The sequence below is a fragment of the Triturus cristatus genome, chromosome 7 (genome assembly GCF_964204655.1).
Source record: "Triturus cristatus chromosome 7, aTriCri1.1, whole genome shotgun sequence".
Lineage (NCBI taxonomy): Eukaryota > Metazoa > Chordata > Amphibia > Caudata > Salamandridae > Triturus > Triturus cristatus.
Window position 1 is genome coordinate 137,071,624 of NC_140590.1, and position 26,421 is coordinate 137,098,044.

Here is a 26,421-nt window from a genome sequence, read left to right on the forward strand (position 1 = left end):
AGTTTTATGCCTCGTGCTTTTATGTCAAAATAAAAATGCCAGTGCAGACATTCTACCCCTGCATTGATTGAACATGATATTTCTTGATCAAAATGAATATCAATGCAAGCTTATAGTACACCAGAGAGCACAGCTTTGGAAATTCTATTCAGTTTCTTGTGGTTCTGCATTCATGATGGAAAAAGTAAAAGAAACATGTCCCAAATGGAAAGTGGTAGGCGATTAAGACATAGAACAAGCTAATCTCCACACCGCTCACCTAACATAGGACAGCTTGATGGGTTATGCATATACTCCTCCCTCTCGACCCTTCTCTTCTGTTTGAGTTAAGGCTTGGTCAGACAACAAGCACAGGTGCAGTTTCACCCGTCTTTTGAGTTTGTGCGCTCAGTTATTCTTGTAGTCTCTAATTGTTCTCATCTAAACATAGCAGAGTTCTGGCCATTCTTCATGCATTGCCCGGAAGAACAGGGACACACACAACATATTTGGCTTCCTTCCTCTTCTGGGAGGCGACACTCCGGCTTTGGGTGCTCCTGCGCTCAGGTCATGCCTTTAGTGTTGAGACAGTGTGTGTATAAGGACCCTAGCAGTTCTAGGGGTACTCAGTAGAGGAAGTACGTAACTGGTTGGGAGGTGTTAAGGTGTGAATATTAACGGTTATGACATACTCAAAAGGACAGATTGAGATTGTATGTGTTACAATTAAGGAAAGCTAGGTAGTCCATAAGATGTGGTCCAAGATCTTAGCTTTATTCTTTGGTTAGGATCCACAATAAGTTCATGCTAGGCCTTAATCAGTGTCCAGTAATGCCCCACCAGGAGCAGCCTCCCTGCTGCTCAGCCCATCTCACCAACTGATCTTTGCTTCCACTCAAACACACTCAACATTCCGATGACATCACACAGACTGAGCAGCAAGGCAAGGACAGCAACAGAGAGGATGCACCATTTACTTCCTAGATTATAACACATCCCCCCCTCATCAAATTTGTGAAAATAGGAACATGCAAGAACAATGTACTTTCATGCAAATTGCAAAGAATAGGAAAATGCAAAAACAAAGTACTTCCCTGCAATGACTAAATAAATAAATTGTGCGATGATAGAAAGACACACAACCCAAAAACCAATGAGCTTGAAGTATAACACGAAGCTTCAGAATATAACCTTGAAAAGGGTATTCTTGCAACCCTTGAAAGGAAAATCAAGATGACAAAAAGATAATAAGTTTCCACACGTGCGCTCCTGTGACGCACAGATCAACCATTCTCACCAGGTAACTTATTAAATGGTACAACCAGACATAAGTCTGAGAAGGCACACAATAAGGAGTCTTCTAATGTGCATACTGATAACACGCAGACCAACACCTCACACGAGGTAACCATCAACCCAAAGGTAGAACCAGACAGATGAGTCTGAGAAGCCTTAACAAAGATCTTCTTACGTGCGCACCCACCACGCACAGACCAACACTTCACACGAAGTAACCCACAACTCATGGGTAAAACCAGACAAGCAAGTCCGAGAAGCCTTAACAAAAGTCTTCTTATGTGCGCACCCAAACGCACAGACCAACACTTCACACAAAGTAACCCACAACTCATGGGTAAAACCAGACAGGTAAGTCTGAGAAGCCTTAAAATAAGTCTTCTTACGTGCGCACCCATAACGCACACACCGACACCCCACACAAGGTAACCACCAAATCATGGGTAAAACCAGACAGATAAGTCTGAGAAGCCTCATAGTAAGGATCTTCTTACGTGCGCACCCATAACGCAGAGACCGACACCCCACACAAGGTAACCACCAAATCATGGGTTAAACCAGACAGATAAATCTGAAAAGCCTCAAAATAGAGAGTCTTCTAACATGTGTACTCATGACACACAGGCCAACACCTCACACAAGGCAAAGTTTAAATGAAAACACACACTAACAAGACCAGAGACACTATACTTTCTCTCTCCCTCTTATTCATACAACCACAAAACAAGGAGAACCCTCATAAACACCAGCTCACAGGACTGGGAACCCAAGACACCTCCCCTACAGCATCCATTACGCACTACAGTGCAGTAACACTTGCAGGACTGAGAAGGTAACACAAACACCCCCTTCTTCTGCCAAAAACCCAGGACTTAGGACATACGTAATCCTTAAACAGCACACACCAAACAGCATATACTGGTGCTGACATACCAGACAACTTCAAATATTCTTGAAAGAGCATGGAAAACAAAACGAAAGCATAAGGATGGCGCTAAACATTACAGCAAAAGCTTAGACTACACATTAAAGAAATTTAACCAAACAGTCACGTGACCGGTGAGCGACTTCTCACCCGAGGCTCACAGGTGCCTTTAGACAGCAAAACCAAAGGAATTCCTCCAAGTGACATCTACGTTCCCTTTGGTACTCGTGGAATATCACGGCAAGTCAAAACAAAAAGGAAATCTTTCATGCCACTCCGCGTCTTACTCAATCGCCGCTCCTTGAAATCTTGCATGCGACTCTGCGTTACCCCGGAAACCAGGGAGAAGTCTCCGCTCCTCCCATTTGAGCCCTGACTTAAAAAAAATGGTGGCACGTAGGTGACGGCGCGTCGGGTGGCTCCCGGCACGCTGTTACATGCAGGCAATGGAACAAGCATCGACAGCACTCGTCAAAGAGGATCCATGGCAACCTCACCGCCCGCTACGAAACAGGTACTTCAGCGCGTGCTATTCACGGCACGAGCGTTGTTTTCAAACTTGAACGCCACCTAACAGATGAATAAGGTAACGCTTGAAGTTAGGATCAGAATATTGTATAAATACACCCTCTGTTCAGTCACAATCCAGGAACACTCCTCCGTTCATACACACGTCGGTTCGTTGTATAAATACAACACTCCTCCTGCAGACACAATCCAGTTCTCTTGTTACACGGAAGGACAGCATCCCAATGAGCTCTCCAAACCTTGTTGTTCTCTAAGACCGGGACTAGCGGTGTGCCTCTTGACCAACAGTTTACAGATCCATTACATCCGATATACGTCGAACAGATTGAAAAAGACAATAGCAGAGCTCCTCCACACTACACTACAAAAGCTTTAGAGATGACGCCATCATCTGCATCTCTGCAAGTAATCAGGAGAGTTAGTTTTCCACAACAAACCTTTGAGAGAGTGTAGTACATCACAGCAGACCAATATAGGAGGAAGTAGACAGGCAAACAGAAACTGGCACCATCACGTCGTGGGCGACCGTTGACAAGGTCACTGGTGGGGCATTAGGGGTGCCAGGTTTCTTCAAATCTAGATGATTTCTTCACTTCTAAAAGTCCAATCAGCACGCAGGTTCTTCTAACTCGTCGCCAGTGTTACAATTAAGGAAAGCTAGGTAGTCCATAAGATGTGGTCCAAGATCTTAGCTTTATTCTTTGGTTAGGATCCACAATAAGTTCATGCTAGGTCTTAATCAGTGTCCAGTAATGCCCCACCAGGAGCAGCCTCCCTGCTGCTCAGCCCATCTCACCAACTGATCTTTGCTTCCACTCAAACACACTCAACATTCCGATGACATCACACAGACTGAGCAGCAAGGCAAGGACAGCAACAGAGAGGATGCACCATTTACTTCCTAGATTATAACACAATGCTGAGCAATAAAGACATACAGTCCAGAGCTCCATGGGCGGACTATTACCTTGCATGATACCGGGCTGGGGAGGACATTATAACTGCCGACGAGTGCGGGATCTGTGCCCCAAAGAAAGGAGAATGCTCTACCTGGAAGTCTCCAAAGCTACAGCAAACTCCTTCTGTGTGACATGTGCGCATATTTCAATGAGAAGCAGTTCAAAGTTTGTGTGTGTGTGGAATCTAAGCCTGGCTCCAGCCCACTTACAGCTCTCGAAGAAGTTGAAGGCCCTGCAGATGAGCACATTCAAAAGTCCACCAGAAATCCACTAGTACGACCAAAAGAAGAGACACTGCAATACAGCCTAACACAGACCCATCACCCATGCAAAGAGAACCGCTAACGGAAACTATAAACAGTTACGAGAGATGGCGATCCACATACTGGCAAAAACAGACAAAGAGCTGTATGACCTCAAGTGCAGGCGTAAGGGTTGTGCTTGTTGAAGATACAGCTTCCTGTAGACGCCGTGAAGGACTTCAGTATCGTGAACATTTTCAATGGCTGCCAAAAGAAGCGTGAAGTACAGTGCAGCCACATTTCTGAAACCACCACCGCCATTCAGCACCACTAAGAAGCAGAATATCGGCGCCAGATGAACTGCCTGGATCGAGACAATTGATGATTTCATAGATGCCCTAGAAGAGGTAGATGATAAGAAAAGCATTAAGTATCTAAAGAACCTCGCCGGTGACAGAGTAAGGAAAGTGCTGAAGAAGATATCACAAGCTTATGAAATATCATATCCTCAAGTCAAGGAAGCGTTGGCAGCCAAGTTCATTCCAATGCCGAACGTCGATTATAAAAGGTACATTTTCAGTCAAGCCTGACGGCAAGCTGGTCAAATGATAGATGAGTTTGTTAAAACGCTGATGTGCTTCTCAAACGTTGCAGATTTTGTGAGTTTAATGATGAAGAAGAAATATGTGTTTAAGCGATCGATAGCTGTCTTTCAGATTCCTTCAGAAGACGCATGTTGAGAGAGACAGTCAGCTTAGAGAAGGTACTCTTGGCCGTCCAGGCCAAAAAAGGAAAGATCAACACGCCGCTAACATGAAAGCGTGAACAGTGAAAAATGAATCCGCATTGGCTATGAATAGCAAAGACATACACAGAGTAGACACATGCAAGTCGCCATCTGCAAAGAAAGAAACTGTGAGTTTCTGATGTGAATTTTCATATTCGCATAAAGACAAATGTTCAGCCCTGGATCAAATGTACGAGAGTTGCGGTAAGGAGAAAAACTTCATAATGGTTTGCAAAGTAAAATAAAAGCTAACTATGCCATAATGTGAAGAGAAAATGACCGCCAGAAAGTTCCAAAAACCTTCTAGCCACACCCACAAGACGAAAAGGCAGCATCAGTTATGACAAGTAGAAACCAGACAAAGTCGATCGTTGTCAAGTTCGTCCTGCAGAAGCTAGCCAACGTCATCATCAAGCGCCAGTGAGGAAAATGGATGTGCTCTGATGGTCTCGACCACTGAATGATGGGCACATGTAGGTTTGGCTGCTTGCAAGGAAAACCGAGTGACAAAAGCAAACCACCAAATAAAACAACAAAACTAATTTGGACATCGCCCCAAGATTACAATAAAGGTCAACAGTTGCCCCATAACTTTCATTACAGACAGTGGTCTATCGATTAACGTCAGGCCAGTTGAGTTCAACAGCTTATTTCCTGTGCCACGTCTTTACTCGACAAACACAAAAGTATACATAATCAATCAATCAATCAATCAAAGCATTTATATAGCGCACTACTCACCCAGAGGGTCTCAAGGCGCTAGGGGAGGGGGGTCCGCTACTGCTCGAACAGCCAGGTCTTGAGTTGCTTCCTGAAGGCGAGGTGGTCCTGGGTCAGGCGGAGGTGGGTCGGGAGGGAGTTCCACGTCCTGGCGGCGAGGAAGGAGAAGGACCGTCCCCCTGTGGTGGCTCTTCGGATGCGGGGGACGGTGGCGAGGGCGTGGCCGGTCGATCGAAGCTGGCGTTTGGGAGCGTAGAAATTGAGGCGGCTGTTGAGGTATCCTGGGCCTTGGTTGTGTAGGGCTTTGTGTGCGTGGGTGAGGAGACGGAAGGTGATTCTCTTGGTGACCGGGAGCCAGTGCAGGTCTCTCAGGTTTCCGGAGATGTGGCTGCGACGGGGGATGTCCAGGATGAGTCGTGCTGAGGCGTTCTGGATCCGCTGAAGTCTTTTCTGGAGTTTGGCGGTGGTTCCGGCGTAGAGGGAGTTGCCGTAGTCCAGACGGCTGGTGACGAGGGCCTGGGTGACCGTCTTCCTGGTCTCGGTGGGGATCCACCGGAAGATCTTTCGTAGCATGCGCAGGATGTTGAAGCACGACGAGGAGACTGCGTTGACTTGTCTGGTCATGGAGAGGGTGGAGTCCAGGATGAAGCCCAGGTTGCGTGCGTAGTCTGTTGGTTTGGGTGCGCTGCCTAGGGCGGGGGGCCACCAGGAGTCGTCCCAGGCGGAGGGTGAGGATCCCAGGATGAGGACTTCCGTCTTGTCCGAGTTCAGTTTCAGGCGGCTGTTCTTCATCCATTCAGCTACCTCTTTCATCCCTTCGTGGAGGTTGGCTCTGGCGGTGGCGGGGTCGTTGGTGAGGGAGAGAATCAGCTGGGTGTCGTCGGCGTAGGAGATGATGTTGAGGTTGTGCTGGCGTGCGATGTCTGCGAGAGGGCTCATGTACACGTTGAAGAGGGTTGGACTGAGCGAGGAGCCTTGAGGAACGCCGCAGATGACTTCGGTGGCTTCAGATCTGAACGGGGGGAGGCGGACTCTCTGTGTCATTCCGGCGAGGAAGGAGATGATCCACTCCAGTGCCTTCTCCTGGATTCCGACGTTGCTGAGTCGCTGCACTAGTGTACGGTGGCAGACAGTGTCGAAGGCCGCGGAGAGGTCTAGGAGGATGAGGGCCGCTGTTTCTCCGTTGTCAAGCAGAGCTCGGATGTCATCGGTGGCTGCGATCAGGGCGGTCTCGGTGCTGTGGTTGGCCCGGAAGCCAGACTGCGAGAGGTCGAGGGATCCGTTCGTCTTGAGGAAGGCGGCCAGCTGCTTGTTGACGGTCTTCTCGATGACTTTTGCAGGAAACGGGAGCAGCGAGATGGGGCGGTAGTTCTTGAGGTCGGTGGGGTCGGCTGATGGCTTCTTTAGTAGAGCGCTGAGTTCAGCGTGCTTCCAGCTCTCCGGGAAGGTAGCGGTGTCGAAGGAGGTGTTGATGATGTCCCACAAGTGGGGTGCGATGACAGCGTCGGCCTTGTTGAAGACGTGGTGAGGGCAGGGGTCGGTAGGAGATCCGGAGTGGATGGAGTTCATCGTGCGGACGGTGTCTTCGGTGCTGATCGGGGTCCAGCCGCGGAGGGTGGTGGGGGGGGCGGTGGTTCGGTCATGGCGTGCGTCGGTTGACTGCTGAAGCTGTTGTGTATGTCCGCGATCTTGTTGTGGAAGTAGGAGGCGAGGGAGTTGCAGAGGTCTTGTGAAGGGGTGATGTCGTTGTTACCGGCGATGGGGTTGGAGAGCTCTTTGACGATGTTGAAGAGTTCCTTGCTGTTGTGTGCGTTGTTGTCCAGTCGTTCCTTGAATGCGGTTTTCTTGGTGGCGTGGATGAGTTGGTGGTGTTTTCGGGTGGCGAGCTTGAGGGCAGTCATGTTGTCCGGTGTTGGGTCTCTGCGCCAGGTTCTCTCGAGGGCTCGGCAGTTCTTCTTGGAGCTCTTGAGTTCGTCGGTGAACCATGGGGCTTTCTTGCTACCGGGTCTGCTAGTCGGGGTATTCAGAGGGGCGAGGTCGTCTGCGCAGTCGCTGATCCACTTCGTGAGGTTGGTGGCCGCTTGGCTGGGGTTTGTTGCGCTGGTGGGTGGGTGGGTTCTTGCTCAGGGCGGTCGCGAGCTGGTCGGCTGTGATCTTGTTCCAGCTTCTGTGTGCAACCTGTTGCTGGTGGTGGTGGATCGTGGTCCTTCTGAAGCTGCGGCAGCTGGGCAGCTTCTAAACCGTTGCACAATCAAGGGTCATTCAAAGCAGCAGCAGTATCAGTGCAAGAGCCAATTCATGTTCTTCAAGGAGCTTTGTCAAGTGCCTGCCTACTCAGCGTTGTTACTGCTGCTGACATGGAACTGATATATTTCAATTACAGCCTCCACATTCAATCTGAAGTTGTGAGTCAGTTCCAGTTGTTATTTTTTGGCCTGAGAATGCTCAAAGCAATCAAAGTGAGACTTCACATCAATGAGAATGTTTTCCCTGTTGCCCAGCGGCACTACAAAGCTGCTTTCCACTTGCAAGAAGCCATTGAGAAAGAACTATAAATGCTGTTAAAGCATTACATCATTGAGTTCTCCACTGGTCCTACGCCATGGGTGTCACCTATAGTGGTGTTGCCAAAAAAGGACTTGTAGGGTGCCGTGGGCATCTGCGTTGATATGCACCAAGCCAACAAAGCAATCAAGAGAGAAAGGCATCCTGGTCAACACATAGCGGACATGATTATGCAACTGAACGGCCAACATTTTCACCTGTCTTGACCTGAACAAGGGATATCATCAACTCCAGTTGGAAGAGAATTGCAGGCACATCACAATTTTTTGACTCATGTTGTTTTGTTCAGATACAAAATGTTGAGTCTTAGAGTGTAGTCAGCTGCACAAATGCTTTTAATTACAGTGATAACATATTAGTATTTGGAGCAACATGAAAGAAGCACGATAAAGCTCGTACACAAGTGTGACAATTATGGGCCAATGCAGGTCTCACCCTGAATGCAGCAAAGTGTGAGTTTCACAAGACCAAACTCAAATTCTTTGGACATATATTTTCTGATGGGGGAATGACTTCTGACCCTGATAAAAATAAGAGTACTTTCAGCTACCTGTACCCATCAAGATGTCACCATGCTGCATTCCTTTCTATGTATGGCCACTTATTGCACAAGGTACATTTGTGATTTTTCCTACTGTAAGTGCTCCATTAAGAGAGCTGACCAAACAAAATGTTCCATTCCAATGGTCTGTTGAATGTGAGCAAAGTTTAAAAGGAATAAAACATGTAATTGAGAATTCACCCAAGCTGGCCTGCTTTGACCCCAAACTACACACTGAGATCACAGTGCATGCGAGCCCGGTGGGTCTCGGGGCAATTCTTGCTCAACATAATGACGATCCAGACGCTCAGAGACACATTGTGGCCTATGCCAGTTGGAGTCTGTCTTACACAGAACGTGCCTATTTTCAGCCAGAGAAGGAGAGTCTGGCTGTAGTGTGGGCCTGCAAACTCTTTCATTTATTTCTGTACGGAAAATGCTTCACTATTATTACAGACCACCAAGCATTACTCACCATCTTAAAAAATCCAAAAGTTAAGATGCTTCCTCAAATTGAGAAGTGGGGTCTGAGACTGCAAGAATACGATTATGTAATTGTACACAAGCCACTAGCTAGTCACAGTTTGACATCCAAGACGACTGAGGAGTACTTCAACTTCATTTTGAAGTCCAGTGGGCCAACGGCCATATTGTTTGAACAAATTATTGAAGCCACTAATGCTGACACTAATGCTGATAAAAATGATCAGACTGCTGATTCAAGCTTTCTCGTTGATCTGTGCATTTATCAACCATATAATCATAAACAAAAGTGATTTGTGCATCCTTCATCAACTCATTTCCCACTATATCACAAGTTACAAAATACTTTTTGTGTATAAATATTTATCATAAATCATAATGGAAGATAAAGAACTGCAATTAACAGTAATCAATCTTTCACACAGAACAATAACTAAACATGAGGAAGATGTACTTAAATTGGGTTTATCATTTTGTCCAGACACCGAATTAGACTATGCACAAACGAGAGTTGATCTTTACAAATTTGAACGCAAATTAAAACTGTTTAATTTACATGCTGTAAGTGAAAAAAACTCTGTTACAGCCAGGTCATATAAGACCAACCATAGCTAAATCCACTCTGGCTATTGAGGATATTCCCACACTCTGTGCTATTGATGGCCTTAGCCATTCAAGCCAAATTTGCATTAGAAGTGAACACTATGATCCCTTTGATCCGGTTCACTTATCAGATCTGCCACAGAAATTTGGGGTACAAGTTGATGACTCAGATGAGACTAGATTTAGAGCTAAATCAAGGTGTACTCCATCTACGGAAAAGGATAATTGTTAAAAATACTTCTAAACATCCAGTTGATTTTCATGTAGTTTATTATGAGCAGCACAGCAACCAGTAATACAAGTGGTCAGTACAGCAGGCCAGATGCAACTGCCCTTCAACCCTTGATCACATCCTCAATGTTCCATATGGAACAAGAATGTTATTTGTAAGATGCTCTGGTGCACATGCTTAACCTGGAATAAATAAATAAGCCTTGCAAATGCAAATACAAAATATCTCCTTTCTTTCCAAAACAACAATAAAAGAAATAGTGAACATAAGTTAAATACACACATTACATATCATAAAATCTTTTTGGAGAACATCTATCACAAACCGAATTTTTCACTCTTGAAGCCACAGTATCATTGGGAAGTACTATGGGAGAACCAAAAGTCTGTTTGGACATGTTGGAACATTTGGCACCACGTTTAACATTCCAAAACCTACCATCTTGGGTCAAGACACTGTTGTCAAACAGTTTCACCAATGTCATGGGCTTACCAAAACTATCAGAACACTTTGTGTTGAGACCAGGTTTCTTTATTCTGACCCAATCACCTCTGTTGAAATTATGAGACTTAGTTTTCCACTTATTGTCATACCAGGTTTTGGTTTTTATTTGTCTCAAGCCAACTCTCTCTTTCACACCGCTGACCATTGAGTCCGAAAATGACTTATGATTACACTTCTCCTTAAACCACCATGGACAAATCCTAGAAGCAGGATCTCTGCCTTTTAAAAGCCTGAAAGGACTGACTTCTATAGTAGTATGAGGCGTAATACGCTATAACCATAATTTTTCTCTCACAAAATTTCTCCAATTTCCACCAGACTTAAGCCCGTCAGAAACATATCCCTTTAACACTTTGTTAAAACGCTCCACCAATCCATTCTCATGTGGTTCATATACCGAGACCGTATAATGTTTGATGTCGTGAACTCTTAAAAAACTCTCCATTTCATTTGAAGTAAGTTGCACTCCATTATCAGTTACTAGTGTGGCAGGACACCCCTCTCTAGAAAAAACCTCTTTAAAGAACTCCATAACCAAGGTGGTGGAAGCACCTGATGAAAACTTTACCTCGGGCCACTTGGAATGATAGTCTACCAACACAAACGCATAACGAGAATCATGTGGTAAACACATGAAGGGGCCAGATATGTCAAAAGCCACTTTCTTCCACGGTTCAGTAGGCCATTCCGAACTCTTTAGTGGAGGTACATTGACCTTCAACATTTTTTCACTTCCCATACATACTCCACATTCTCTGATCATGCGATCAACCATGCGATCTAAACCAGGCCACCAAAAATAATTCCTAATCAATCGCTTCATGGCTGACATTCCGGGATGAGATTTGTGCGCCAAATCCAAGATAATTTTTTGCATACCAAACGGGGGCACACACTTCCCATCTTTGAACATGATATCACCTTCTAGCTCTAACACATCAGATACATTATACATTGGAATGAATTCTTCTTGCTGATTTTTTTTTTCCGGCCCTCCTTCCAAAATGTAGCCTTTGACCATCTGCCACGTGAGATCTTGCTTTTCACACAACACCCAAGCCTCTTCAGAAATGTCTCCAAAAGAGCCTGCCACAACATCCTGAATTGTTGTGATAATTTCAGAATCATCACCCTCACTATTGTCCTTAACCTGACAAGGAAGCCTGGACATGAAATCTGCCACAACATTTTTCTTTCCAGGAACAAATTCTGGACTGAAACAATATTCTTGCAACCTTGAAGTAAGTCTAGCAATGCGAGCTGTGGAATTCCACCCACCACCAGGCGAAAGTATGTTTACTAAAGGCTTGTGGTCAGTTCTTAACACAAATTTACTTCCCCAAATGTAATTTCGGTAATGCTCAATAGCCCACACACACGCTAACAATTCTTTCTCAATTACCGCATATTTGCGTTCAGTGTCATTTAAGGTGCGGGAGGCAAAACATACGTTCCATTCATCCTTCCCACATCTTTGTGATAACACTCCTCCAATCCCACACAAACTTGCATCAACAGTAATAACACATTCTTTATTCATGCAAAAAGGTTTGAGAGTGGGAGCTTTAAGTATTTCAGATTTGATGAGTTCAAACGTTTGTTGCTGCTCCAAACCCCATTCAAACACAGTTTTAAGCCTCAATAATTTCCTTAGAGGTTCCATTTTAGAAGCAAAATTGTCAACAAATTTACTATAATATTCACACATACCGGTGAAAGATAGTAATTGCTCTTTTGTGGTAGGTGGAGGGGCATTGACAATACCATCCACGTTAGACTTCTTGGGTACCACACCCTCACTAGATAAAGTGTGGCCCAAGTACTCTACCGATGATTTGAACATTTTACATTTGTTTGCCTTGAGGGTTAAACCACTACTTTTTAGCCTCTCACAAACTTCACTTAAGTGTTTGAAATGTTCATCTTCATTTTTAGAAAATACCAAAATGTCCTCCTGAAAACATTTTACAAATGTATCCAGGTCCCAAAAAATGTTAAACATCACTTTTTGGGATACAGATGCCGCGGAAGCCAACCCGAAGGGCATTCTGGTGAACTGATACAAGCCTTGGGGAGGAATAAAAGCTGTGAGTGATTTGGAGTCTTCCGTGAGGGAAATTTGATGGTAGGCAGACCTGAGGTCCAAAGTGGAAAAAACTTTTGCACCCTCCAACATCGAAACTACTTCATTTATGTTGGGAAGAGGATGACAATCTATAACAATTCCAGCATTTAATGCTCTAAGGTCGACACACATTCTCAATTTTTTATCTGGTTTTCTTACCAAAACAATGGGAGAAACCCATTCTGCTGAGTCTATAGGTTCAATGATACCTTCTGACACTAAGTCATTTAACATATTTTTCAACTCCTCTCTAACATTAATAGGTACCCCTCTTAACTTTTGTCTCACGGGAGTGACATTTTTTTTTATTTTAATGTTGTGAGAAAAGTCCTTTAATCTACCTAAGGCGTCTGAAAATACATCAGAATTTTTTTTTTTTAAAAGGATTTCCTTTTCTTGCCCAATAACCGTAGAAATGTTATTCATATGTATATCCTCGCCAAGTAACACCGGTTCAACTGAACGAGGATTTAACATGATACCTAACTTCCACTGGTCTCTCCATACTAAAACATTAATACCTTTGACAGCGATGTATAATTTAATGTCTGCTTTCCTAGTCTTAAAGGAGAGATTCACATTGAAATACCCCAGCATATCTATCCTTGAACCATCATAGCTTCGTGCAACTATGTCAGATGGTAGCATTTCAGATGTCGGTAATTCATTGTTAAATTTTTTTTGAAAATATTCATTTGAGATGATGGTCCAGGGGGATCCAGAATCAGCCATTAGATCCAACCAAACACCAGAAATTTCAACTACACACATAGGGGATATCTTACATTTGCTGGCCTCAGCATCACTTATGCTTGAAATATCTTCATATATTGAGACAATAAAACCCTTGTTTGGTTCCATGCATCCACAAGAATTACATTTATGCAAGGTGTCATTCGCTTCCGACACAGAAGATACTTTACCTTGTACAGGAACACTATTTTTCCTTATGTCTCTACATGCTGAAGCAAAATGGCCTATTCTCCCACAATTCCTACATTCTTTATTAATCGCTGGACAACCTCCATAGGATGCTACGTGTAACTTACTACCACACCTGTAGCAGGTTCCTGTTCTGGAACTGAAACAATATTCTTGCAACCTTGAAGTAAGTCTAGCAATGCGAGCTGTGGAATTCCACCCACCACCAGGCGAAAGTATGTTTACTAAAGGCTTGTGGTCAGTTCTTAACACAAATTTACTTCCCCAAATGTAATTTCGGTAATGCTCAATAGCCCACACACACGCTAACAATTCTTTCTCAATTACCGCATATTTGCGTTCAGTGTCATTTAAGGTGCGGGAGGCAAAACATACGTTCCATTCATCCTTCCCACATGTTTGTGATAACACTCCTCCAATCCCACACAAACTTGCATCAACAGTAATAACACATTCTTTATTCATGCAAAAAGGTTTGAGAGTGGGAGCTTTAAGTATTTCAGATTTGATGAGTTCAAACGTTTGTTGCTGCTCCAAACCCCATTCAAACACAGTTTTAAGCCTCAATAATTTCCTTAGAGGTTCCATTTTAGAAGCAAAATTGTCAACAAATTTACTATAATATTCACACATACCGGTGAAAGATAGTAATTGCTCTTTTGTGGTAGGTGGAGGGGCATTGACAATACCATCCACGTTAGACTTCTTGGGTACCACACCCTCACTAGATAAAGTGTGGCCCAAGTACTCTACCGATGATTTGAACATTTTACATTTGTTTGCCTTGAGGGTTAAACCACTACTTTTTAGCCTCTCACAAACTTCACTTAAGTGTTTGAAATGTTCATCTTCATTTTTAGAAAATACCAAAATGTCCTCCTGAAAACATTTTACAAATGTATCCAGGTCCCAAAAAATGTTAAACATCACTTTTTGGGATACAGATGCCGCGGAAGCCAACCCGAAGGGCATTCTGGTGAACTGATACAAGCCTTGGGGAGGAATAAAAGCTGTGAGTGATTTGGAGTCTTCCGTGAGGGAAATTTGATGGTAGGCAGACCTGAGGTCCAAAGTGGAAAAAACTTTTGCACCCTCCAACATCGAAACTACTTCATTTATGTTGGGAAGAGGATGACAATCTATGACAATTCCAGCATTTAATGCTCTAAGGTCGACACACATTCTCAATTTTTTATCTGGTTTTCTTACCAAAACAATGGGAGAAACCCATTCTGCTGAGTCTATAGGTTCAATGATACCTTCTGACACTAAGTCATTTAACATATTTTTCAACTCCTCTCTAACATTAATAGGTACCCCTCCTAACTTTTGTCTCACGGGAGTGACATTTTTTTTTATTTTAATGTTGTGAGAAAAGTCCTTTAATCTACCTAAGGCGTCTGAAAATACATCAGAATTTTTTTTTTTTAAAAGGATTTCCTTTTCTTGCCCAATAACCGTAGAAATGTTATTCATATGTATATCCTCGCCAAGTAACACCGGTTCAACTGAACGAGGATTTAACATGATACCTAACTTCCACTGGTCTCTCCATCCTAAAACATTAATACCTTTGACAGCGATGTATAATTTAATGTCTGCTTTCCTAGTCTTAAAGGAGAGATTCACATTGAAATACCCCAGCATATCTATCCTTGAACCATCATAGCTTCGTGCAACTATGTCAGATGGTAGCATTTCAGATGTCGGTAATTCATTGTTAAATTTTTTTTGAAAATATTCATTTGAGATGATGGTCCAGGGGGATCCAGAATCAGCCATTAGATCCAACCAAACACCAGAAATTTCAACTACACACATAGGGGATATCTTACATTTGCTGGCCTCAGCATCACTTATGCTTGAAATATCTTCATATATTGAGACAATAAAACCCTTGTTTGGTTCCATGCATCCACAAGAATTACATTTATGCAAGGTGTCATTCGCTTCCGACACAGAAGATACTTTACCTTGTACAGGAACACTATTTTTCCTTATGTCTCTACATGCTGAAGCAAAATGGCCTATTCTCCCACAATTCCTACATTCTTTATTAATCGCTGGACAACCTCCATAGGATGCTACGTGTAACTTACTACCACACCTGTAGCAGGATCCTGTTCTCTCATATCTCTGAAATCTCTTTTGGTTACTATAATTGGAAGTCCGCTGAGTGTTTGGTCCTTGAGGATTATGTTCATTTAGTCTTGTCCTGGCATTTGGATGCCCACTTTGTTGTGCCTCTGAGCGCCTGACAACACAAACCTCATCAGTGACTTCTGTCGTATTGATGGTCGTATTCTTTATGGTGAGCATCCATTTCTCCGATTGTTCTAACGCTTTTGCTGTGGCAATAGCTTCTGCTAGCTTAGGGTCACCAATCTCCCATAAACGTTCTTGAGTTTTCTTGTTTTTGACATGCACAATAATTTGATCTCTGATCATCTCGTCACATATTGCGCCGAAATTACAATGAATACTTAAAGCTCTCAAAGCAGTTAGAAAGTCGTCAAATGATTCACTTTCCTGTTGTTTTCTGGTGTAAAACTTATACCTGTTTAACACAATATTTGTGACCGGTTTAAATCTTTGTTCCATACGTAGCATCGCTTCTTTATACACATTAAATGCTTCACCTTCTCCATCCAATGGTGGAAGTTGCGGTAATGCCCTGAACACCATCTGACCTTCTGAACCTAGACAATGCAAGAAAATACTTTTTTTCCTTTCTGCTCCCATGCGTTCACCATCTATAGCTTTCATATAGTTTAGGAATTCTTCTTTCCATCGTGTCCATGGTATTGGTGGATCGCCTTTGTTTTGAAGAAATTTATCAGGTGGATCAAACTGCATTGTCTTTTTTTTTTGTATGAACAAGGCACACAGATTGCTCAAAGGTAACAAACCATGATTATTCTGAATTAAAAGTGACTCTGAGTGTTAATATATATATATTTCTACTCTATATATATATTAATACTGTAATAGAGTATGCTGATTTATATATTTGTAATAACCGGGCTGTATAACATTTGCACACAATTCACAGTGAAAACAAACACTTGAACATCCTGAAACAATACTTCATGTAGGCAAAGGTAATGTACGTTTCAAAATATATATATATATCTATATATATCCCAATGGTACAGGCTTAAACTTTTGTGATATGAGCCTTGGTAGTATTGTTCTTAGTCTGTTATATTGAATCACCGTATGTTGACAAGAAAGTTCTTACTTTAAAATTAAACTTTTCCTTTTCGTGAGCAATCTGCTTTGCTGAAAGCCCAACTTGACAAGAAAGTTCTTACTTTAAAATTAAACTTTTTCTTTTCGTGAAGAATCTGCTTTGCTGAAAGCCCAGCTCATTTCCATGCTCTCGACGAGTCTCCGGCTATCGTTGCTATGGGAACTGACAATCAGGAAATGAAGCAGAGCGTAGGCGTGCACAGCGCGTCACGGCCTTACGTAGCGGAACGGCTACGTGGACATAGAGGATTCTAATCGTGAATTCAGCAAGGATCTTCCGTACGAACGAATCCTCTGATGATGACAATGGCCACACGCGCGAACACACGAACACGTCATCCAGGTATTTAGATTTGAAACTAGACTCGGTCTGTCATTATATTCAAAATCTTAAAAATAGATGAAATTCAATTTCTTTTGCTGTACGTGTCCTTGAAACTTCAGCCTTTCACAGTAATGACGTCCATCCACGGCGCTAATTTAATAAATGATGCTACTAAATCCGTTTTGCATGCACAGTCACACGACGTTCAAAAACGATGAAACTTACTTTTAGAGTAGCACAATGCGTATTAATTTGTAAACTCACGATGCTGTCCTTCACAAGAACTCTTGCTTCTCGGAATATGAAGAGTCTGTAGGCAATTTATTGCAGGAATACCGGAGATGAATCCGTTTTAGTTATTAAATGGTAGAACACACAACACCTGTGCTGCAGAGTAATTGGTTGGTAAGGTGTTCTCCATCCCATCCAGATCGTCGCCAATGTTAAAAATACTTCCAAACATCCAGTTGATTTTCATGTAGTTTATTATGAGCAGCACAGCAACCAGTAATACAAATGGTCAGTACAGCAGGCCAGATGCAACTGCCCTTCAACCCTTGATCACATCCTCAATGTTCCATATGGAACAAGAATGTTATTTGTAAGATGCTCTGATGCACATGCTTAACCTGGAATAGATAAATAAGCCTTGCAAATGCAAATACAACAATAATATTGATGTATTTTGTAATGTAGTAGCAGAAGATCTCCTTGGGCTTATGGGAAAGGCACCCCTCAGTAAGAATATGACAAAGGAGCAGTGAGATGCGGTGTAGTGGCCTGGGGTGAAGGGCACTAGGACCCTGCACCGGACCACAAGGCAGAAAAGGAACTGGACACCACATCCGGTCAGGGAGTGGGGAAGTGCAGTCTGGGATGAGGAGGGCACGAGGACAGACTTGCATGTGGGCAGTGAAGCACCTACCGAAAATAAAGAATAAAGTAACCCTACCTCATTCCTGCGTGTTTACTTGGGGGTCCAAGAACACGACAACTGGCGACGAGTAAGGTGGGATATCAAGGCGACACCAGACGCATGCACTGAGGTCCCTCGTGACTCAGAAACGGAGCCAGGAGCCCACCCTGGTCCACCTGCCGCCTGAGGAGAAGAATAGCTGCAACGTCCGGAGCCCACCCGGTCGCAGGAAGAAACAGAGCCAGGAGCCCACCCTGGTCCGAGTGTCGAGAATTGAAGCATCGGCACAGGAGACCACCCGGCCGCAGTGAAGACGTGGTAAGAGGCCCCCCCCACCTGCCTGACAGCAAGCGGTGCACCCGTCTGTGCATGTGAGCATTGCACGCCTTTCAGTAGTGCACCCGACTGTGTCCCAGCTGCCCGCCGCATCAAGAAGAGCCTGCTTTGCGCGTAGATTTGAAGGCAAATCTCGGGTGAACAAAACGGCCATTTTGGGGTCAGGCAGGAGCATCCAGTCAGTACCCAGGAAGGCCCGGCGACCATTTTAATGGGTCAGGCACAGGAAATCTTGGTCTCATGAGACGCCGGCGGCCATTTTAAAGGCAGGCAGATTAAGCCAATATACGGAGAGGAAGGCTGGGAGGCCATTTTAAAGCCAGGCGGAAAAAAATATATATAGTAGAGAAAGTGGAATTCAAGGCCAGGAGGCCGGTTTAAAGCACAGCAGACAGCTAAATAAAGACAAAGGTGTAATTAAAGGGGAAAGACAACAAATTAAAGGCAAAAGTGAACATGGAAATAAAGAAATTAAATAGTGACGGAAGTGCCACTATCACTATAGCAAGAAAGTGATTACAGATAAAAAAGGCCTGCACAGAAGCTGCACGTCAGTGAAATGGTTGACACAGAAAGTGACACAAAGAGTCTACAAGCAATATTTCGCAGACCATTGCCATTCAGCCTATCAGAACCACAGGCCGGCATCAGGTGGGAAAGGTGGATTTGGCAATTTGAGTGTTACATGCGTGCCACGGACATCGTAGACAGCAAACAGATGGTCTCTCTCTGAATCTCGCAGGGGATGAAGTGGAGGACCTGCTCATAACATTTCCCAGCGATCAAACAGCGACATAAAAGGGGGTGATACAGTGCCTCACAGCGAAATTTGACCCGCAACAAAACATTGACTTTGAGAGGTACACCTTCAACACTGCGTATCAGCGAGCAGAGGAATCCTTTGACGACTTCGCAATATGACTGCGAAAATTGGTCACATACTGTAAGTTTGACAAGTTTGACAAGGAGCAAGCGATACGACTGCGCATCATTGAAGGCTCTCAGTCTGTAGAGATCCATGCACGTGTTCTGAAGGAACCAACGAAGCTGGAGAAGATATTGACCATGGCCCGTACGGAAGCGAGAGCAACGGCGCATGCCAAAGAGATGGAGCTGGAGAAAGAAAAAAGAGTGGAACAAGCTAATCGCATTACTGGAAACGACAAAAAGAAAGAATACCCGGCGCCCTCGTCAACAAAAAAGAACGAACAAACGTGCTATAGATGCAGACTAGACTTTCCGCACATCGGTGTGTGCCCGGTGATGGGCCAGAGGTGCAGGAAATGCAGCAGAGACAATCATTTTGCAAGCGCCTGTATGAGCAGACAGTTTAGAAGCGAGCGAGGCAGAGCGGCAAGACCACGGATGACCACCAGCACCACCAGCAGGTATGCCAGACATATGGAAACAGCAAATTGCAGTTCCTCCAATGAGTCGAAAGAAACTGCAGCACCTGTGAGTGTGGCATGACTGTATCTAATGTCAGATGCCCCTAAGGAATACAGGAGACCAGAGTACATTCATCTCGTGGAGAAGCATCAAATAAAGAAAACCGCAACCGTGGACATTGAAGTAGCTCGACATAATACACGGTTCGTGCTTGACAGCGGGGCCACATGCAACATCATGTGCATGTCGGAGTACGAGAAAATGAAAGTGAGGCCGCCGCTATCACCGTCCACTGTTGATGTGTTCACGTGGGGTCCAAAAAGCCGGTAGAGATCATGGGGAAGTTCACAGAGACCTTAACGTACAAGGACAGGTCCTGCCAAGAAGAGATACATGCGCTGAGAGGTGACATCCCAGCACCATGCCTGCTAAGCAATGTCACGGCGTAGGTGATGGGTCTATTAGCGATGACATACCACATGTCAGAGAAACGGAACATTCTACAGGAACATCCGGCCATACTGCAAGGCCTAGGAAAACTGAAAGAGAAAGGGAAACAAATACCTTTGCACATCAATGAGGCGATCAAGCCGGTAGCACACCATCATCGAAGGGTGTCCATACACATACAACCACAAGTTGAAGAAGAAATTCAAAGTCTACTGGCCCAGGACATCATTGAGCCTGCAGACGGGCCGACGCCATGGGTGTCTCCAATAGTGGCCGTTCCAAAAAAGAACACCCCCAAGATCCGCATATGTGTGGACATGAGGGTACCAAATACAGCAATTGAGCAAGAGTGCCACCCGGGGCCACATTTAAACGAGATGATCGGCTGTCTCACTGGGGCCTGCCGATTCTCGAAGGGTACCACCAACTAGAGCTGAACCAACAGTGGATACATTACCACGTTCTCAACGCACATGGGTCTGTTTCGCTACAAGCGACTGAGCTGTGGCATTTCATTGGCTGCAGAGATATTTCAAGAGACCATAAGGCAGGTAGTAAGGCTGGTGAAAAACACCCTAAACTATAGTGATGATATTCTAGTATTTGGGCGATCAGATGAGGAACATGACAGCTGGAACAAGCGGGACTAACATTGAACGCAGACAAGTGCGAGATGGGGAGAAGTGAATTGGTATTCTTTGGCACATCTTCCCCAAGAAAGGAATGAGGCCAGATCCCAGCAAAGTAGAGACACTGAGAAACGCGAGTCCTCCAACAGATGTCACAGAAGTAAGGTCATTTTGGGGCTTGCCAGCTACTGTGCTCGCTACATCAAAGACTTCGCCACGGTGAGCACACCGCTCCGAGAGCTAACAAAGCAAGGTCGGAAGTTCCTCTGGTCACAGGAATGCAGTTGGGCGTTTGAAGCCATCAGAAAGGCCGTGATGACTGTAGATCATCTTGCCTATTTTGACCCTTCGCTATGCACTGAGCTGACGGTGGACGCCAGCCCAGTCGGACTACGAGCCATACTAGCACAGCACCTGATGGGGAGAGATTCACCACGAAAGATTGTTGCGTATGCAAGCAAAAGTTTGTCTGACATTGAGAGGGCATACTCCCAACCAGAAAAGGAACGCCTAGCAGTGGTGTGGGCGTGTGAACACTATCACATGTTCATCTACGGGAAGTCTTTCACCGTCATAACAGATCATCAGGCTCTGGTGACAATAACTGGCAATCAGTCTGCAAAAAATGTCTCATTGCATTGAGCGCTAGGGTATAAGGTTGATGGACTATGACTTCAAAACTGTGCACAAGCCTGGAAAAGAACACAACCCGGCTGACTACATGTCGAGACACCCTCTACCACAGGCACAAGAGACCACATCAATGGCTGAGGAATATCTCAATTTTGTACTAAAGAAAAACACTCCTGTGCCAATAACAATAACGGGGCTAGAGCATGAGACAGCAAAGATACCACCATGCAACTGGCCAAAGAAACAACAATGCTGCAGAGATGGAGACACATCAACAAAAACTGCACATGGGGAGAGGAAGGAAAGAAAGAGGAAATGCTAGCGCTAAAGAAGATACATGAGGAACTGTCGGAGACAGAAACAATAATGATGTGTGGAACAAGGATAGTAATACCAAGTTCACTAAGGCGACAGACTGTTAATGATGACATCAGTGATGTCATCAGTGATGTCACTTGAGATGTCATTAGTGATGTCCTCAGTGATGTCACTGACCATGTCATGAGTGATGTAATATGTGACGTCATCACCAGTGCATTGCGGGCGCGTGAGTTATAGTTAGCTCACCTAACTATAACGGGCGAATTTCTCTGGTTATATATGAGTCAAATGTCCAACTAACTATAATGTCTCTGAAACATATGGTTTTTTCAGTGAATTTCAAAAGTTTTTTAAATACCAATACCTAACTATAACGTCTGTAAACCTATGGTTTTTTCCGTGAATTTCGAAAGTTTTTTAAATGTTAATTTCATATTTTAATATTTATAAAACCTATATTTTTTAATAATATTTTGGAACTCTATTATCCTTTTTTTCATTAATTTTAAAACATATGTAATGTTTTATATCTTCAAAAAACAACTATCTATATCTTTTTTTGGGGGGGAGAAAACTGATGTCCCGTACCGGTAGTGTACCAAGGTCCATCAGCACGCGAATCCTATCTGCCATATTGCTAAACTCGTAAAGGATGCGCATTTCGTATCCGACGGGTTCATGGCACCACGTCCCGCGTAACATCATATACGTATGTGGTTGCTCCAGCTGCTACTTTGGTATGCGACGAGTACGCAGTACCAAGCCGCGCCTTACGTCATATACGTATGGGGTCACGCCCGCTGCGGGTTGCGTATGCGACGAGTGCACGCTGCCAGGCCCTGTGTTACGTCATAGACGTATGGTGTCGGGCCGGGTACACCATTCCCTCATTTATTTTTTTGGGTCTCAAAACTATATCTAAATAAGTTTAAAGTGTATATGAGAACAAGCGATAATCTAAAATATTTTAAACATTTATATATTTATAACTGTAATAAAATCACGTCGGGTGCGTCCTCCTTGCGCGCTCGGTGCGCGATTGCCATGTGACCTTAAAGAAAAGCATTTGATTGGTTCATAACATTTCCCATTGTAACAGTTGGAGGACCCCACCCATTTTAGTCATTCTCTCTACAGCGTTTGATGAGAGACTTCTCTTCTGCTTAGAGAGCTTTTTTGAAAACGTGTTGCTATGTACACATATCTGACACTACACAAAACATGCAACCATCATCTTCATCAAAATTCATGCTCTGTAAAGTAGCCTTCAACCTGTGATAGCCATGCATCTAAAAACTACATAACAGAAGTTTTCCCCACTACCAGAGGTAACATGGTTGCATACGCTGTCCACAGCACAATGCAATGTGGTACGGCCCAGAGGCAGTATCATGCATAGATAATGAACACACGGACACAGATAGATAGTGGAAGTGGTTACGGGCACGTGCGCTCGACTCCTTTTTATTACCAGGGTCACATATCCAGTGACGTCTGTGCTGAATGCGTGTGGGGTGAGTGTAAACCAGCCCTCAGGGAATGGTTGCTGCTAGCATCAACTACAACAGTAGTCATTGGATCACACACAGAGATTCAATAATAAAAGGGTCAATAGTTTGTGCTGCAGTAAGGTAGGGACACTAGATGTGAAATAATACAGAAAAGATTCTGTCGTAAAATAACCATAACTTGTGGTATACTGAGATACAGGCAGTAGATCTAGATCTGAAATAATACACAACAAGATTGTATCATAAAGGGTCCATCAGGTCTAGTGCAGTAAGATAGCCACATCAAAAGCATTCAGCATGTGCACAGCCAGCGATGATGCGTGCTGCGGGCGGGCCATACTAGGAACAATGTCTGTTGCCTACAGGACTGCCTCATCTGCAATAGCAACTCGATCTGAATTGTAAACACTGCTGTCTGCAGTGTAGGTCAGAGAGTGGTCAGCAAGGGCCCACAGCCACGTGGCGTTGACTTGAGCTGTCCTGTTTGCCGTACGCAAAGCAACAAAAACCATGTGCGGACCCTGTGATGATGCGTATCCGTGGTGCGGACAGAGCGCACTGGAGCAATGTCTTTTGCCTACAGGACTGCGCCATCTACAATAGTGACTCGATCTGAATTGTGAACACTGCTGTCGGCAGTGTAAATTAAAGGCAGTAGGGAGCACAGTCATCCATGAATGCTTTTTCTCACTTCCTCTTCACAAAATACAACAACATAAATCACACAAAACTCTGCAATAAATAAATCAATGCAATTCGAATTGCGATCTCTGCTGTCCACTGTGTAGACTGTTATTCAGTGTTCTTTACCACTACCAAGAAGAATTTGGTCATTGTACTAGACCTATAAGTCATCTAAACAAGCATTTGCAATGCAATAGGTCTCGCATTTCTAAGAGTTTGAGCTATTGGCATTGTAAAATTACAATGCCTTTTATTTATGTTTTGGTTTTAAAACAAATAAAAGGCATTGTCATTTACAATGTCAGTAGCATAAACTCGCATAAAAGCAGTGTGTGGAGTGCAGCAGTGTGCGGCGTGCAGCAGTGTGCGGCGTGCAGCAGTGTTTCGTGTAGCAGTGTGAGGCATGCAGCACTGTGACGTGCAGCAGCGTGCAGCAGTGTGCGGCGTGCAGCAGTGTGCTGCATGCAGCAGTGTGTGGCATGCAGCAGTGTTTCGTGTAGCAGTGTGAGGCATGCAGCACTGTGGCGTGCAGCGGCGTGCAGCAGTGTGCGGCGTGCAGCAGTGTGCTGCGTGCAGCAGTGTGCTGCGTACAGCAGTGTCGTGCAGCATGCAGCAGTGAGTAATGCAGCAGTGTGCAGCAGTGTGTAGCGTGCAGCAGTGTGCCGGTTGCATCAGTGTGTGCCGTGCAGCAGTGTGTGGCGTGCAGCAATGTTTCGTGTAGCAGTGTGCGGCGTGCAGCAGTGTGCGGCATGCAGCAGTGTGCGGCGTGCAGCAGTGTGCGGCGTGCAGCAGTGTGCGGCATTCAGCAGAGACACGTGGAGGGTGAGGAGAGACACGTGGAGGGTGAGGAGAGACACGTGGAGGGTGAGGAGAGACACGTGGAGGGTGAGGAGGGACACGTGTAGGGTGAGGAGAGACACGTGTGGAGGGTGAGGAGAGACACGTGTGGAGGGTGAGGAGAGACACGTGTGGAGGGTGAGGAGAGACACGTGTGGTGGGTGAGGAGAGACACATGTGGAGCGTGAGGAGGAGACACATGTGGAGGGTGAGGAGGAGACACGTGAGGAGACACGTGTGGAGGGTGAAGAGAGACACGTGTGGAGGGTGAGGAGAGACACGTGTGGAGGGTGAGGAGAGACCTGTGTGGAGGGTGAGGAGAGACACGTGTGGAGGGTGAGGAGAGACACGTGTGGAGGGTGAGGAGAGACACGTGTGGAGGGTGAGGAGAGACACGTGTGGAGGGTGAGGAGAGACGTGTGGAGGGTGAGGAGAGATACGTGGAGGGTGAGGAGAGACACGTGGAGGGTGAGGAGAGACACGTGGAGGGTGAGGAGAGACATGTGGAGGGTGAGGAGAGACACGTGGAGGGTGAGGAGAGACATGGAGGGTGAGAAGAGACACGTGGAGGGTGAGGAGAGACACGTGGAGGGTGAGGAGAGACACGTGGAGGGTGAGGAGAGACATGTGGAGGGTGAGGAGAGACACAGAGGGTGAGGAGAGACACGTGTGGAGGGTGAGGTGGAGGGTGAGGAGAGAGACATGCGGAGGGTGAGGAGAGACGTGTGGAGGGTAAGGAGAGACGTGTGGAGGGTGAGGAGAGACGTGTGGAGGGTGAGGAGAGACGTGTGGAGGGTGAGGAGAGACGTGTGGAGGGTGAGGAGAGACGTGTGGAGGGTGAGCAGAGACACGTGTGGAGGGTGAGCAGAGACACGTGTGGAGGGTGAGCAGAGACACGTGTGGAGGGTGAGGAGAGACACGTGTGGAGGGTGAGGAGAGACATGTGTGGAGGGTGAGGAGAGACGTGTGGAGGGTGAGGAGAGACACGTGGAGGGTGAGGAGAGACACGTGTGGAAGGTGAGGAGAGACACGTGTGGAGGGTGAGGAGAGACATGTGGAGGGTGAGGAGAGACGTGGAGGGTGAGGAGAGACACGTGGAGGGTGAGGTGGAGGGTGAGGAGAGACACGTGGAGGGTGAGGTGGAGGGTGAGGAGAAACAGAGTTGGAGGGTGAGGAGAGACGGAGGTGGAGGGTGAGGAGAGACGGAGGTGGAGGGTGAGGAGAGACGGAGGTGGAGGGTGAGGAGAGACCGAGGTGGAGGGTGAGGAGAGATGGAGGTGGAGGGTGAGGAGAGACCGACTTCTGTATCCTGAGCCCATTAGGATGTATTCTCATCTCTTTATCTCTGTTCCTCCTAGGTAAATTAGGTATTTTGACTATAAATTGTTTGGATTTTCCTCCATTTCCCAGGCAGCCAATGCCTTTTGACCAAGATCAACATTGATCAGTTCAGGCTATTAAGCGTAGTCTCTCTCTTAGCTGGCTTGTGGTGACTCCTTTCTCTCACTCGTGTTTTTTCAGCAGGCTGAAACTAAGGAGGCTCCTTTTCCCCTCTCGCTGTTGTGCTGATATTTTTCTGTGCAATGGTTTGAGGGCGTGCAAGAACTTTTTACAAAATACGGGTTCAGTGTGCTTATAAACAGAGTATGCTGGAGCTGTTCTTGCTGCAGGTGTATTTTGATATAGCTAAAGGAACAGCGTCTGAAA

The 26,421-nt window shown here is 45.2% G+C and overlaps 1 protein-coding gene across 3 annotated transcripts in view; it reads right to left on the reverse strand.

Moving 5' to 3' along the window:
• Positions 1-26,421, reverse strand: part of LOC146809036 (lens fiber membrane intrinsic protein-like) — a 636,754-nt gene that overhangs the window by 579,290 nt on the left and 31,043 nt on the right. The gene's annotated exons all lie outside the window — the stretch shown is intronic.